The following is a 17227-nucleotide window of genomic DNA, read 5'->3' as shown; positions in this document are numbered from 1 at the left end:
ACAAACTGGAACCTGAGTGGATGCCCATCAGTTGGAGAATGGCTGAATAAGTTATGGTATATGAATGTTATGGAATGTTACTGTTTTATAAGAAACAATCAGGAGGATGATTTTAGATAGGCCTGGAGAGACTTACAGGAACTGATGCTAAGTGAAGTGAGCAGAACCAGGAGATCATTGTACATGGCAACATCAATATTATAAGATGTTAAATTCTGATGAATGTGACTCTTTCCAACAATGAGATGACTGATTCCAGTTCTAATGATCTTGTGACAAAGAGAGCCATCTACACCCAGAGAGAGGACTGTGGGACCTGAATGTGGATCACAACATAACATTCTCACTCTTTTTGTTGTTGTTCATTTGCATTTTTTCTTATACACTTACTTTCTTTTTTGATCTGACTTTTCTTATGCAGCAAGAAAATTGTATAAATATGTTTGTACATAATGGATTTAACATGTATTTTAACATGTATAACATATATTAGATTGCTTGCCATCCAGGGATGGGGATAGAGGGAAGAAGGGGAAAATCTGAAACACAAGGCTCTGAAGGGGGTCAATGTTGAAAAATTATCCGTGCATATATTTTGAAAATGAAAAGCTTTAAAAATTAAAAATAAAAAAAAGAAAGTGACCTGTCCAGGATCATATAGCTAATACACACCAGAGATGGGATTTGAATTCTATTTTACAGGCTAAGTACACCTCGCTCAGAGCCACTGAGATACTAAGGCTCTAGATTTGTATTTTAACTCAGGTTTTTCTGACTCCATTTCTAACACTTTTTTTTTTTTATTCAAATTTTTATTATTTTTTTTTGTTTTTTTTTGTTTTTTTAAATTTTTATTTAATAATTACTTTATATTGACACTCGTTTCTGTTCCAATCTTTTTTTTCCCTCCCTCCCTCCACCCCCTCCCCTAGATGGCAAGCAGTCCTTTATATGTTGGATATGTTGCAGTATATCCTAGATACAATATATGTTTGCAGAACCGAACAGTTCTCTTGTTGCATAGGGAGAATTGGATTCAGAAGGTATAAATAACCCGGGAAGAAAAACAAAAATGCAGATAGTTCACAGTCGTTTCCCAGTGTTCTTTCTTTGGGTGTAGCTGCTTTTGTCCGTCATTTATCAATTGAAACTCAGGTCTCTTTGTCAAAGAAATCCACTTCCATCAAAATATGTCCTCATACAATATCGTTGTCGAAGTGTATAATGATCTCCTGGTTCTGCTCATTTCACTTAGCATCAGTTCATGTAAGTCTCGCCAGTCCTCTCTGTATTCATCCTGCTGGTCATTTCTTACAGAACAATAATATTCCATAACATTCATATACCATAATTTACCCAGCCATTCTCCAATTGATGGGCATCCATTCATTTTCCAGTTTCTAGCCACTACAAACAGGGCTGCTACAAACATTTTGGCACATACAGGTCCCTTTCCCTTCTTTAGTATTTCTTTGGGATATAAGCCCAATAGAAACACTGCTGGATCAAAGGGTATGCACAATTTGATAATTTTTTGGGCATAATTCCAGATTGCTCTCCAGAATGGTTGGATTCGTTCACAACTCCACCAACAATGCAATAGTGTCCCAGTTTTCCCGCATCCCCTCCAACATTCATCATTATTTTTTCCTGTCATCTTAGCCAATCTGACAGGTGTGTAGTGGTATCTCAGAGTTGTCTTAATTTGCATTTCTCTGATCAATAATGATTTGGAGCACTCTTTCATATGAGTGGTAATAGTTTCAATTTCATCCTCTGAAAATTGTCTGTTCATATCCTTTGACCATTTGTCAATTGGAGAATGGCTTGATTTCTTATAAATTTGAGTCAGTTCTCTATATATTTTGGAAATGAGGCCTTTATCAGAACCTTTAACTGTGAAAATGTTTTCCCAGTTTGTTGCTTCCCTTCTAATCTTGTTTGCATTAGTTTTATTTGTACAAAGGCTTTTTAATTTGATGTAATCGAAATTTTCTATTTTATGATCAGTAATGGTCTCTAGTTCATCTTTGGTCACAAATTTCTTTCTCCTCCACAAGTCTGAGAGATAAACTATTCTATGTTCCTCTAATTTATTTATAATCTCGTTCTTTATGCCTAGGTCATAGACCCATTTTGATCTTATCTTGGTATATGGTGTTAAGTGTGGGTCCATGCCTAATTTCTGCCATACTAATTTCCAATTATCCCAGCAGTTTTTATCAAATAATGAATTCTTTTCCCAGAAGTTAGGGGCTTTGGGTTTGTCAAACACTAGATTGCTATAATTGACTATTCTGTCTTGTGAACCTAGCCTTTTCCACTGATCCACTAATCTATTTCTTAGCCAATACCAAATGGTTTTGGTGACTGCTGCTTTATAATATAATTTTAGATCAGGTACAGCTAGGCCACCTTCATTTGATTTTTTTTTCATTAATTCCCTTGAGATTCTCGACTTTTTATTGTTCCATATGAATTTTGTTGTTATTTTTTCTAGATCAATAAAATATTTTCTTGGAAGTCTGATTGGTATAGCACTAAATAAATAGATTAGTTAAGGGAGTATTGTCATCTTTATTATGTTCGCTCGGCCGATCCAAGAGCACTTAATATTTTTCCAATTATTTAAGTCTGACTTTATTTGTGTGGAGACTTTTTTATAATTTTGCTCATATAATTCCTGACTTTCCTTTGGTAGATAGATTCCCAAATATTTTATGGTATCAACAGTTATTCTGAATGGAATTTCTCTTTGTATCTCTTGCTGTTGGGTTTTGTTGGTGATGTATAAAAATGCTGAGGATTTATGGGGATTTATTTTGTAGCCAGCTACTTTGCTAAAATTATGAATTATTTCCAATAGCTTTTTAGTAGAATCTCTGGGGTTCTCTAGGTATACCATCATATCATCTGCAAAGAGTGATAGTTTGGTTTCCTCATTGCCTACTCTAATTCCTTTAATTTCTTTCTCGACTCTTATTGCTGAGGCTAGTGTTTCTAATACGATATTAAATAATAATGGTGATAGTGGGCAACCTTGCTTCACTCCAGATCTTACTGGGAAAGGTTCCAGTTTTTCCCCATTGCATATGATGCTTACTGATGGTTTTAAATATATGCTCCTGACTATTTTAAGGAAAAGTCCATTTATTCCTATGCTCTCAAGTGTTTTTATTAGAAATGGATGTTGGATTTTATCAAATGCTTTTTCTGCATCTATTGAGATGATCATATGGTTTTTGTTTGTTTGGTTATTGATATAGTCAATTATGCTAATAGTTTTCCTAATATTGAACCAGCCCTGCATTCCTGGTATAAATCCTACTTGGTCATAGTGTATTATCCTGGTGATGATTTTCTGTAATCTTTTTGCTAATATTTTATTTAAAATTTTAGCATCAATATTCATTAGGGAGATTGGTCTATAATTTTCTTTCTCTGTTTTCAGCCTACCTGGTTTAGGTATCAGTACCATGTCTGTGTCATAAAAGGAGTTTGGTAGGACTCCTTCAATCCCTATTTTTTCAAATAGTTTATATAACATTGGAATTAATTGTTCTTTAAATGTTTGGTAGAATTCACATGTAAATCCATCTGGTCCTGGGGATTTTTTCTTAGGGAGTTGATTGATAGTTTGTTCTATTTCTTTTTCTGAGATGGGACTGTTTAGGATATTTACTTCTTCCTCTGTTAGTTTGGGCAAGCTATATTTTTGGAGGTATTTTTCTATTTCATTTAAGTTGTCGAATTTATTGGCATAAAGTTGGACAAAGTAACTCCTAATTATTGCTCTAATTTCCTCTTCGTTAGTGGCGAGTTCTCCCTTTTCATTTTTAAGACTAACAATTTGATTTTCCTCTTTCCTTTTTTTAATCAGACTTACTAAGGGTTTGTCTATTTTGTTGGTTTTTTCATAGAACCAACTCTTAGTTTCATTAATCAATTCAATAGTTTTTTTACTTTCAATTTTATTGATCTCACCTTTTATTTTTAGAATTTCAAGTTTAGTGTTTGACTGGGGGTTTTTAATTTGTTCCTTTTCTAGCATTTTTAATTGCAAACCCAATTCATTGATCTTCTCTTTCTCTATTTTATACAAATAGGCCTCTAGAGATATGAAATTTCCCGTTATTACCACTTTGGCTGCATCCCATACATTTTGGTATGATGTCTCATTATTATCGTTTTCTTGGGTGAAGTTATTAATTATGTCTATGATTTGCTGTTTCACCCAATCATTCTTTAGTATGAGATTATTTAGTTTCCAATTATTTTTTGGTCTACTTCCCCCTGGTTTTTTGTTGAATGTAATTTTCATTGCATCGTGGTCTGAAAAGGATGCATTTACTATTTCTGCCTTACTGCATTTGAGTTTGAGGTTTTTATGTCCTAATATATGGTCAATTTTTGTATAGGTTCCATGAACTGCTGAAAAGAAAGTGTATTCCTTTCTGTCTCCATTACATTTTCTCCAGAGATCTATCATATCTAACTTTTCTAGTATTCTATTTACCTCTTTGACTTCTTTCTTATTTATTTTGTGGTTTGATTTATTTAATTCTGAGAGTGCAAGGTTGAGATCTCCCACTATTATAGTTTTACTGTCTATTTCTTCTTGCAGCTCTCTTAGTTTCTCTTTTAAGAATTTAGATGCTACCCCACTTGGTGCATATATGTTTAATATAGATAGTGCTTCGTTATCCATGCTACCCTTTAGCAAGATATAGTGTCATTCCTTATCTCTTTTAATTAGGTCAATTTTTGCTTTAGCTTGATCTGAGATTAGGATGGCTACCCCTGCTTTTTTGACTTCACCTGAAGCATAGTAGATTTTGCTCCAACCTTTTACCTTTAACCTGCATGTATCTCCCCGCTTCAGGTGTGTTTCCTGTAAACAACATATTGTAGGATTCTGGCTTTTAATCCATTCTGCTAACCGCTTCCTCTTTATGGGGGAGTTTACCCCATTCACATTTATGGTTAGAATGACCAATTCTGTATTACTTGCCATCTTGTTAACCCCGGTTTATGCTTTTCTCCCTTCTTTCCCCTTTCCCCCCGTTCCCAGTATTAAGCTTGTGAGCACCACTTGCTTCTCACAGCCCTCCCTTTTTAGTATCCCTCCCCCCGCCTTAGAGTTCCTCCCCCTATCTTACCCCTTTCCCTCCCAGTTCCCGTATTCCCTTCCGCTTAGCTTATTCCTTCCCTTTTCACTTTTCCCTTCTCACTTTTCAATGAGGTGGGAGAAGTTTTACCATAGATTGAATATGTCTTAAGATTTTTCACTTAAAGCCAATTCTGTAGGCAGTAAGATACCCACTATATTCATCCCCCTCCATTCTTTCTCTCAGATATAATAGGTTTCCTATGCCTCTTCATGAGATGTACTACCCCCACTTTACCCTTTTTCTGATACAATGTCCTTTCCACATCAATTTCTAGAACAAGGTATACATGTATTCTTTATACATCTATATAGTCAAAATATAGTTCCCAAGATTAATCTTTACCTTTTTAGATTTCTCTTGAGTTCTATATTTGTAGATCAAACTTTTTGTTAAGTTCTGGTTTTTTCATCAGAAATAGATGAAATTCGCTTACTTCGTTGAATGTCCATCTTCTTCCCTGGAAAAAGATGCTCATTCTCGCTGGGTAAGTTATTTTTGGTTGCATACCAAGTTCCTTAGCCTTTCGGAATATCATATTCCAGGCCCTTCGATCTTTTAATGTGGATGCTGCCAGATCCTGGGTGATCCTTATTGTGGCTCCTTGATACTTGAATAGGGTTTTTCTAGCTGCTTGCAATATTTTTTCCTTCATCTGAGGGTTCTGGCATTTGGCCACTATATTCCTTGGTGTTTTGATTTTAGGATCCCTTTCAGTGGGTGATCAATGAATCCTTTCAATGTTTATTTTTTCCTCTGTTCCTATGACTTCTGGGCAGTTCTCTTTGATAATTTCCTGGAAAATAGTGTCCAGGCTCTTTTTTTCATCATGTTTTTCTGGGAGTCCAATGATTCTCAGATTGTCTCTCCTGGATCTGTTTTCCAGGTCTGTTGTCTTCCCCAGAAGGTATTTCACATTTTTCTCCATTGTTTGATTTTTTTGGATTTGCTTGACTGATTCTTCTTGTCTCCTCGAGTCATTCAATTCCACTTGTTCAAGTCTGATTTTCAGTGAAGTGTTCTCTTCACTCACTTTTTTAAAATCTTTTTCTAATTGTCCAATTGAGTTCTTTTGTTCTGTGGAATTTTTTTCCATTTCGCCAATTTTGTTTTCCAGTTCACCAATCCTATTTTTCAAGGATTTTACTTCTTTATCCACTCTCTCTTTAACTTTCTACAGGCTCTTTTGCCAAGCTTCCCTCTCCTTTTCCCAAGCTTCCCTCTCCTTTTGCCAAGCCTCACTCTGCTTTCCCCATTTTTCTTCTAGCTCCCTTGTGAGAGCCTTTTTAATCACTTCTATGAGGTTCATCTGTGCTGAGGAGCAGATGATCTCCTCCTTTGGGGATTCACCTGGGGACTGCCTGTTTTTAGTCTCCTCAGGATTTAGAGTCTGCTCTCTATCTGTGTAGAAGCTGTCAAGGGTTAAAGTCCTCTTCAGCTTCTTGCTCATTCTGTCTATTAATCAGAGACAAACTACCAAAGAAAAACAGAAAAAACTGGAGTCTTTCTTTGGGGGAGGGGTTGGGTATGTTATCGAGCTTCCTCTACAGACTGCAGGAGGCAGCAGTGAGGCACTAGCAGGACTGTGCTGCGCCTGCGCTCTGAGATCCCAGAGCGTGAGATCCCCCAGATCACTGTGGGGGGGGTGGAGGGGGGGGGGCGGCCAGGTCCCGAGAGACTCCAGCTGTTTGGGGTTGTATTCTTCACCCCCGGTGTTTTTAGCTTCTCTGCTGGGCTGCTGACTTGCTGCTGGAGCAAAGCATCCAAACCTGTAGCGAAGCTCTCCCCGCAGAGACGGCTGTGATCACTCCCCACCCCCTCTCCAGTCTGCTCCCGTGCTCTCACTGCCGCTGCCCTTAGCCTGCGCCCGATCTAAAACTGCCCCAGCCCTCCAGTAAAGACAGACCTTTCTTGGCGGATCTCAAGGATGGCTTCTCTTGGTAACTATATGTGGGTTTTTTTCAGTCAAGCATTGATTCAGAGGCTTGTAATGAAGTGGATAGTGAGAGAAAGCGTGGAGCTTATGCAGCTGTGAGCCTCCTCTCCGCCATCTTAACCGGAAGTCCTCTTCTAACACTTTGTATGCTACTTTACATTGCCACTCATTGGTGATATAGAAATTTCTAGATTATTTTAAAATTGAATCTTAGAAATAGAAGTGTAATTTGATCTTGGAAAATCCAGTGCAGGTTTTTCTGTTCCCTTCTGCATTGAATTAGTAAAATATCTTTCAAAGAGTTTATTGTTATCCCATAAGCATTACTAACCAATGAGAAAGGATTCATAAGTATATACTAAACTCATGGAAGAAACTCAATATTTTAAAATTTTACTTCATCTGGGCTTATCTAGATCAGTGGCTTGGAACAGAATGAATAGCTCCTGTATCTGTTCCTACATAGCAAAAAATGGGGAAATCACTTACCTTTAGATTTCCTTTAAGACTGAGAATTTTGAAAAGTATATATAGGCCAGTCTTAAAAGAGGAATTTGGGAATAACTTAAGTCTATAATTTTTCTACATGTTTAAATGTGTTTAATTGTCTGAATTACCTATAGTAGGTTTTCATCTATATCTTTTATCAATAATTAATTGCTAATAATGTTTGGTTAATAATGTATGTGGTCTCCCACTTTAATATCACAGAGAAACAAAGCCTTAGTACATGTCTCTATTAGGGAATTTGTACAATGCCAATTTTGTTGGGATTCAATTCAATCAAGCCAAATTTTCCTGTAATGATAATATAAATACTAAAACAATGAAGTACTTAATATTCAAAGAAATAAATTTGGGACTATTTATGCCATTCATCTTGAATTTTCATTCATTGGTTCCCAGGCCATTGCTTGAGGAATTCTCCTTATAGAATATTATGTCATTACTTGAATAATAAGTGTCATCAAAAAATATGAAACTGAAAAAGACAATGGGCTAGTCTATAATCTTTTTAATATTAAGAAGGTATCCAGAATTTTGGATATAACCATTATGTTGACCTTACAGAAGGGTAGGAATGAGAAATACATGGGATGGATGGACATGATAGGTTGAATTCTGCATCATAGAAGGCAATACCCACATCACTGAGATCACAGATTCAGCAAAGAATTAGAACATCAACACTTCACATTTTACTTATGAATGTATATTTTCTTCTATAATTGTATAATAGGCCAAATTTCAAAACAACAAATAATAAAAAAAAACAAGAAATCTATTTAGAATTTTAAAAAATTGTGATTCTCAAATGCTAGTCCTGTTTCAAACACTATTTATACTATATTGTAGTTCTGGAATTTGTTTGTATAAAATTATGATTCAATTAATATTAAATGCTAAGGAGAAATCTTAATGTACCAATGAGTAGAAGTCATGAGGGGTGGAGAAGGAGCATAAATTTCAAAGGGTGATAAAAATGGGACTTGAAGTTTCTTGTAATACAATATGATTTTGTTAATATGTTTATTATGCAAAGGATTTTTCAGTCATTGCATGTGTGAATTCATTCTCCATCTAAATAGTAGTTTTCAAAGACAAGGATCCATGTTAATATTTCTTTGATCTACCCACCACAACCTATTACAGTGCTGCACTACAGAATTTTTTTAGTAAACACTATTGACTGTCCAATGGAAGGTCATATAGATGTTACATACTTAATTTCTTTCTCATCCTTTTCAGAGTACTTTGTAGACATTTGATAATTAATCCTTACAAGTCATTTTGTCCTTCTTATTAAAGAAACGTTGCTGGGGCAACATATATAAACTCCAAAGTAAAATGTCTCTGGAGGAAAAGCTTAGAAATAGAGGTACCAACTAATTAAGCTTAATTGTATTGGCCCAAGGAGGCTGATTAGTGTAATATGTGAAACTACCAAAATAGAAAAATGTGAAGATTTTTTTAATGCCTAGGAAAGATAACAAGTTAAGCAAGGTTTTTGTTTTTGTTTTTTAAATTAATATAATACAGAGTCTAGGGGAAGGGACAGCTAACTGTGATAAAGAGCAAGAGAAAATTAATGTGGGATTTTTACCTTGATCTTCTGGTATAGGGCTTGTGGTAAGTGTGTCACAGGAATTTATTTAATTGGTGATTTTCTCTAGGGTATAACTTGGGGGTTAGGGAGAGTTTACCTAGTCAATTATCTGAAAAGCAACCAAAAAACTTGGAGTTCACAGCATGAGTTCAGGTGAATACTGAAGACCCAAGAATCTTCCAAATCATCTCTCTCTCTCTCTCTCTCTCTCTTTCTTTCTCTCTCTCTTTTTCTCTCACTTACTCTCTCCCTCTCTCTCTCGTTTTATTTATTTATTTTTTGCTTCAATAATAATAGTTTTTGAGCCGGGTTGGGGGAGGAGGAACTAGGCTTTTCAGCATATGCAGCCTCTACTGCAAAGATACAGAATATTCCATCAAAAGACCTTCCCCATCACAACTTTCTTATTTTTGTCAAACAATATGAGTATTAGATATCATTTTCATGATAGTCTTCTTTATCTTAATGGTATTATCATTATCGTAGTCACTCAAGCATGAAATCTCAAAGTTCCCTTTGACTCCACTATTCAATCATGTAGTCCTCCTTTGATTCTTTTGTTCATTATGTCTGTCTCCATCTATTTCTTTCCATTTTCACTTCCGTCACCCTTCTCCAGGGTCTTATTGCCTGGATAACTGTCACAGCACCAGTCTTCATATCTAGTCCCTGTGAAGAAATGTCCCACCATCTTTATTTGCACTCAGTAAGCAACCAAGTCAAAGAGCTATAGCTCAGCACCAGCAGCCATCAATATTTGGAAGCAATCCATCTCATAATTCCAACTAGAGGGCAAACAGGTAAGCCTCAGTGAAGTAGCAAAGGGCCCTGTGGGAAACACAGTGTGTGATACACTGCTTCAGACAACCCATGAGTTCCAAGAACATAATGCTTTGATACCACCTGTTTCCAGGCCCTGCATCATGGAAGAGTTCTAATATGCAATTGTGAATCATACTGGTCTCATACTATCTGAAATTATCATGTTTAAGATAAATTTTCTTCATAATCATTGGAAAGACAAGGGGAAAGACAATTCACAGAAGGACTGTGAACAAGACTATGGGAGATAATTTCATGACATGGGGATTGAATCTGAACTAATATTCTATCCTAGCAGTGGAATTAATTCTTTCTCACTGGAAGTGCTTCAAAAGATTGTGTGAACTATCAGGGATAGTTCTGGGATTCCTACATTGGGGAAGGTTTAACTGGATGGCTTTGAAGAAGTCCAATGACTCTAAGTTACCATTTGAAAATAAGGAAGTTCATTCATTACTTCTGTATACTTGATTACTTGACATAGAAGCAAAATGTTCAGTAAACTAAAAATCATTATATGCTAATGAGATATGTCAAATACTTTGATGGAAAAGGTTACAATTAATCCATCACTCTCATTTTCCAAGTAGAATATTTTTTAAGTTATTGAGGGGGGGAAAGTATACATTAGAGTAGATAGGTAACAATATTTAGGGCTTATATTAATTTTCATTTTGTTGATGTACCTAATGTGGCAGCATAATGATGATGACAATGATAATGATAAGTAGCTAACATTCATTTAATACTTTTTATGTGTCAGTCACTGTGTTAAGTGATTTAAGATTATTCTCTTTTGATTCTAGCATTAATCCTGGTAGGCAGGTCCTGTTAACATCCTTATTTTATAGATGATAAAACTTAGGCAAAGACAGGGTAAGCAATTTGCCCAGCTAGTATATGTCCGAGTACATGTCTGAGGCCACATTTGAATTCAGGCCTTCTCGATTTCCACATTAACTGGGTCACCTAGATATTTTGTGTGTATAAGGAAACTTGCTGCATTTCAGGTAGTAACCCATAAATTAATAATCTTTTTCCAGAAAAAATGAATAGAAAATGTGAAATTTGGGAATAGATAAAGACATTCTTGAAATTAGGGCAGAATGGTTTTCCTGAATGCTCAATTTCAGGTGAGTAGCTGAGGTAGGGCACGGTTAAAGCAGAGACTGGAAAAGCAGAAAAGCAGCATGGTCTGGAGGAAGATGGTCACTAATGAAGCAGACAGCTAAGATAAACAATGAAGGCAGGCTAGCAAGGCAAACTGAAATTTGTTATGAGCGATTTATCATTGGGAATAAAGCTGTTTTTGGCATTAGCTTCTGATAAAACCCACTCTAAAGTATCCTTACCTTCTATAGTCCAACTACATGAATCTCATTTGAGCTGTGGAACTTATAGGTCAATTAAAATGAATGATCTTCCAGTCCTTTACATCTTTTGTTTTTTAGACAATCATTTCCTGAAGCACTTTCTCTCCAACCATTGCCTCCTGCCCCAATTAATTCTCATTCTTCATTAATTAACATCTGACTGTATATCCAATAGCTCTTCAGTATACTTGGTTATAAGAAGAAAAAAGATATACAGTTAGAAGAAGTTAGCTCTTGGATGAGCTAGGCATCTCTACTATTCTTCTTGTAAGATGGAGGAGCAGCATGTTTTCCATCAGTCCTGCCACTTCTTTCCAAAGTCTTCTGGGTATATCTGGGTATGTTGATATACCATAAGGATTTGTGGTTCTTTCAATCTTTTTAGCACCTGAACTTTCATAAATATGTTGTCTTTCTCAATTAATACAGAGTTCCTTGAAAGGAGGAATTTTATCACGTTCTTTTTCTGTTTTTACTCCTATCACTTTACATAGCATTTGGTATACACTAAGCACTTACTAAATGCTTTAATGATAGGAAATTTCATTAATTTACTTAGAAAAACCCTAATGACCTAACTTAAGACTTCTATTTTTTACTACAAAAGGAAGAGAGAGAGAACTGGAACCAAAGTTAAAGTAAAGGTTATTTTTAAATCAAATGATCACAAAATCAATATCAGATTCTAGTGGTCAGTTTTCTTTAGAATTTTGGATTAAAATGGGGAAATATTTCAGGAAATCACTGTAGTAGTCAAAAAAAGAGACATAAATGAAACTTTTTTTGAATGGGGGGGAAGCATATTATGATATGGAAATTTGGAAAGAATTGCTCTCTTGCCTTTTTGGTTGACATCTCTGCCTTTAGCCACTGTTAGAAGCCCTAAATGGAACAGATCATTTGTATGGTCTTACATTTTAGATTCTCTTTTCCCAGAAAGCTGGTTATTGCAAAAAGGAAACAATCTTGCAAAAAGGTGAAATTTCATGTATTGAACTCTGTCTTCTAGTGGGAAAACTGTCCTGATTTAAGAGAGGAAGGCACATTCTGTCAGAAAGATTGCTTGAGAGCCATTTCTTTTTTTTATTATCTTTGATTTTGCAATACTTTAAAAGTAGTCCAGAATACAAATAGAGGTGCTGTCAAGTTGACTACAGGACCTATGCCCAGTCCCATCATTATATTCACATAAATTGGCTAATATAATTGTCTATTTACCTTTCAAATTTTTGTTTTACATTGTCTTGAATTAGGCTAGTTTTCTGACCTAAAATGCTCACATTTTCTGTTGGTTAAGTGTAAATGTTACTTTTATTAAATAATAGGTCAAGTAATAATGCTAGTTAGTGAGGCAAAAAGCCAGTCATTAATAATTAATGATACTTGCACAGTGATGAAGAGAGCCATCTATAACCAGAGAGAGAACCATGGAAATAGAATGTGGAACACAACATGGAATTCTCACTCTCTTTGTTGTTATTTGCTTACATTTTGTTTTCTTTCTCAGTTTTTTTTTCTTCTTTCTTGATCTGATTTTTCTTGTGCAACAAAATAACTGTATAAATATGTAGACATATATTGGATCTAACATATTTCAACATATTTAACATGTATTGGACTACCTGCCAGCTAGGTGAGAGGGTGGGGGGGGAGGAGGGAAAAATTTGGAACAAAGGATTTTGCAAGGGTCGATGTTAAAAAAAATTACCCATGCATATGCTTTATAAATAAAAAAGTTTTAATTTTAAAAATTGATGATAAAGTGCTCTTTTTCACTCAATTACTAGACCAGACTATTTGCTATACCTGGGGGTGGGGGTGGAGTGGGGATGAATTCTGACAAAGTTGTGGAAGTGAAAATGCATTCCTCCCTTTATTCTTTTATTAGAATTGTAACTGAGAATGGACATTTGAGTATCAATTCCTATTTAAATAAATTTTCTCCTGGAATATGAATGGTGCTGAACCTTACCTTTCAGAGTTAATTGTCATCCTAGAGAATTTTTAAAAAGGTTTTTATTTCTGTTCATTTTGAGTTGTGGTTATTAAGTGCAAGACTGGTATATATATACATATTACATAAACACATACCTATACATGAATAAAAATAAAATAAAGCATTTTCTTCTATATTCAATCTAAGAAAGCTATTTCCAGAGGAGCCCCCCAGGAAACTTTGGAAGAGACATTAAGCATCACATAAATAGTTCTCAGCAGACATGTCCTAGGGTTAATAGCAGCTTTTACACATAACCTAACATCTTCATCATGGGCAGAGCCCTGACAGGTGAAATGTGGTATTCCTAACATCAAGATGATGTGGAAATTACCCTTCTGGGATGAGGTCCATCTAAGTGCTTTTAAAAAGCTGGGCCTACTTACTGAATAGGGAGAATAAAGAAACTTAGCAAGCTGTTATCTGAGTTTAGATTCACATTTTGGGACATAATCAGCAATACCTGTGGTAAGAGACTGAAAGAGAGCTTTATAATTGAAGAAGAGAGAGTGTCACAATGTGTTAAAGCTTCTGGAGGGAAATGGGGATTTATTACAATGCTAATATGTCACTTGAAAGATGGATGAAGTGGTTAAATGTCACTCAGGTGAATTTAGCGAAAAAGTAAAAGAGAGTCATTGCAAGCAGAAGAGTTGGTATAACTATGATGAGAGATGTAAGTGATAAGAAAAGGTTTTCTTGCTTTTATCTCAGCCAGTGCTGAAGCATTATGAAGGTTCCCTATACACACATTTATTGAAAGCTTTCAAGCTAATTAAATGCATGTAGACCTCCATTTTGTTTACTTTTTATGTAGTGAGTTCAGATTTATAAAAATGACATTATTTTAAAATGTTTTATTAAAGCCATTTGCTTTTATTTCATTTATTGTTTGATATACTTTCCCACCCCTGTCATATCTGAATTTTTTCTTATATCCAAGAGAATTATTATATTGTTGTTTAGTCACTTTAGTCATGTCTGACTCTTTGGGATCCCATTTTGGAATGTTTCTTGTTAAAGACATTGGAGAGGTTTGCCATTTCCTTCTCTAGCTTATATTGCATATGAGGAAACTGAGACAAACAGGATTAAATAGCCTAGGGTCACACAGCTACTATGTGTCTGGGCTCACATTTAAACTCAAAAAGATAAGTATTTCTAACTCTAGGTCTAGTGCTTTATCTACTGTGCCACCTAGTTGCAAGAACAAGAAGATCCATATATGTGCAGCATTTTCCCTCTGTAATCTCTTGCCTCTCTGTTGGGGGAAAGGTGATGTATTGCGTTATCTGTTCTCCAAGAATGAAGATTGATCTCTATACATATTCATAGTTTGAATTCAGTTTATCATTCTTTTCATTATATTACCATAATACTATGCATATTGTTCTCTTGATTCTGTTTATTTCACTCTGCATCAAGTCATATAAATATTCCTATGTTTCTCTGAATTCCTCATTTTATTGTTTTTATAATATTCTATCACTGCATTTTAATACTCTACTACCATTACATTTCCATACTACAGTTTATTCAGACATTCTCCAAATAATAAGGATTCACTTGTTTTATAGTTCTTTTCTGTGACAAAAAATGTTTTTGTGGATTTTTGGCATACATGAGACATATGGTAGAGGAGTATGTTTGCTCTCTAATTGTTTGTAGTTAATTAATCTATCAAGTAAGTAACTATTATTACCTTATATATAACAATTCTGTCTCTTATTCTTTCAGTCGTTTACCACAGGCTTTGCTGATTATCTTGCAAAAAGTGAATTAAAACTTAGGCAACAGATTGCTAAGTTCCTTTATTTTCCCTAGTCAGTAAGTAGATTCAGCTTTAAAAAAATTCAGATTAAAATTTAGTCACTTTTATAAAACAGGCTTCAGCTTCCTCCACCCAAAAGATTAGATTTACCAACAGAATACAGGTGTCATGACAACCAAAATTAAATCCAAATAAAACAGGGCAAGGAAAAGGTTAACACTGGTGTTACTGAACAACATATGCAGGTAAATCCACTATGATTGGCCACTTCATCTACAAATGTGGTGAGATTTATAAAAGCATCATTTAAAAGTTCAAGAAGGAGATTTCTAATCTGGGGAATGATGATCCAAATAGATGCTTTGGTCTTGAATAAATTAAAGGCCAAACATGAGTATGGTATCACCATTGATAGTGTGTCTTGTAGAGGGCTGAAACTATTGAGTTGATACACTGAGGTCAGGACTGCTGAGCATTTGAGGCTAACTAACTTCCGATTGGACAATACTCTATGGGCATATGCTTGGAAAATGGTCCTTCCCACTATCTGTACTGGCTCAATGATTGGTGTATACAGAGAATTGTAAGAGGGACTGGGGGGTGGAGTAAGACTAGCCAGGGCCACTCTTTGCAGTAGAGGAGGGAGAAGGCCGTAGGGGGAGATTCTGCTTCCCTCCTGTTCAATCCTGTGTCTAAAGACCAAGAATAAAGACTAAGGACTTTTGCTTATCCTGACTCCAGCTGATTCTGGGGTGACTGGGGTGCTAGCACGGCCATCACAGTCTCTCTGAAAACTTGTGACCAGCAAATATTATGTGACGTTCACAGATACCTCAGGACACAGAAATCCTTGGTTGTTGTGCTTTGTTCTTGAAGTGGACCAAAATGGCAAAATCTTCTGCCACAGGTAGCTCACAAATAATCCCCAATGACATTTGGGATGGCTTCTCTAATTTTGAACATCTTTCATTTCTTTCTGGATTAATTCAATTCTGCTTTCCTCATAGAATACTGTACTTTCTCTGATGAGGGCACACCATTTAGGGAGGTCCTGTGCCAGTACCTCCCATGTTGTACAATCAATTCTAAATTTCTTGAGAGACCTTGATAGTGTCCTTGTGTTGCTTTTTCTGACCACCATCACTGATTCTACAGGACACAGAAACGATATCAAGAATATGATTATAGGTAAATCTCAGGCTGACTGTGTTGTGATAATTGTTGTTTCTAGTGTCGATAAGCTGGTATCTTAAATGATAAGACCCATCAGCTTGCCTTTCTGGGCTATACACATGGCATGAAATAACTGATAGGTGATGACTGGTGATGATGAAGGGAGAGGGGAACTGTTCCCTTTAAGATGATCACTCTGAGTTTGTGTCCCCTTTAATCAGGATCTCCCAGGCTCCAAGGAGCTGAGGCAGAGCCCAAACCTTTCAGGATGAGAGAATTAACTCCAATAGAAAATCTAATTTCTCATTAAAATGAGGAATCCTGATCTGATCTGTCCCAGCCCCCACTTCATCTGATCTGCTTGGGCTGTCCCAGTCCCCCACTAAGATACCCAATATAAGAGCCTCCCTTAACCAAGGTTTTTGCAGATGGACTAAGAAATTTGCCAGGACCATTCTGCCCACTGAGATAGCATTCTCAGTGCCCAAACTCTATTTTCCAATAGATCTGCCACTATAGAAGTCAATGTCTTGGTAAACTGATTTCTATCCAACAAAAAACTTTCATTTTGCAACTAATAATTCGAGAATGAGTGAATTCTTTCACTCCTAAAACGTGTGGCTAATTTAAAGGGGATTCTCAACAACTCTCTTATTGCCACTAACCTTTTGACCACCAAGGAATTAAAACCACTCAAACTGCATCTATATCAAGAATAGTCAGCCCCTGGAAACCATCTGGAGAAAAGAGAATTTTAAAAATCACACTCTAATTACAGTGATTGCTTGGTCAACAATAGAATTTAAGCTCCTTGAGAGTAAGGAATTCCTTGTTTTGCTAGTTGCTTTTGTATTTTCAATACCCAACTCAATGTCTTTCAC

The sequence above is a fragment of the Antechinus flavipes genome, chromosome 5, assembly GCF_016432865.1.
Source record: "Antechinus flavipes isolate AdamAnt ecotype Samford, QLD, Australia chromosome 5, AdamAnt_v2, whole genome shotgun sequence".
NCBI lineage: Eukaryota > Metazoa > Chordata > Mammalia > Dasyuromorphia > Dasyuridae > Antechinus > Antechinus flavipes.
Note: the sequence above shows the minus strand (reverse complement) of the source record.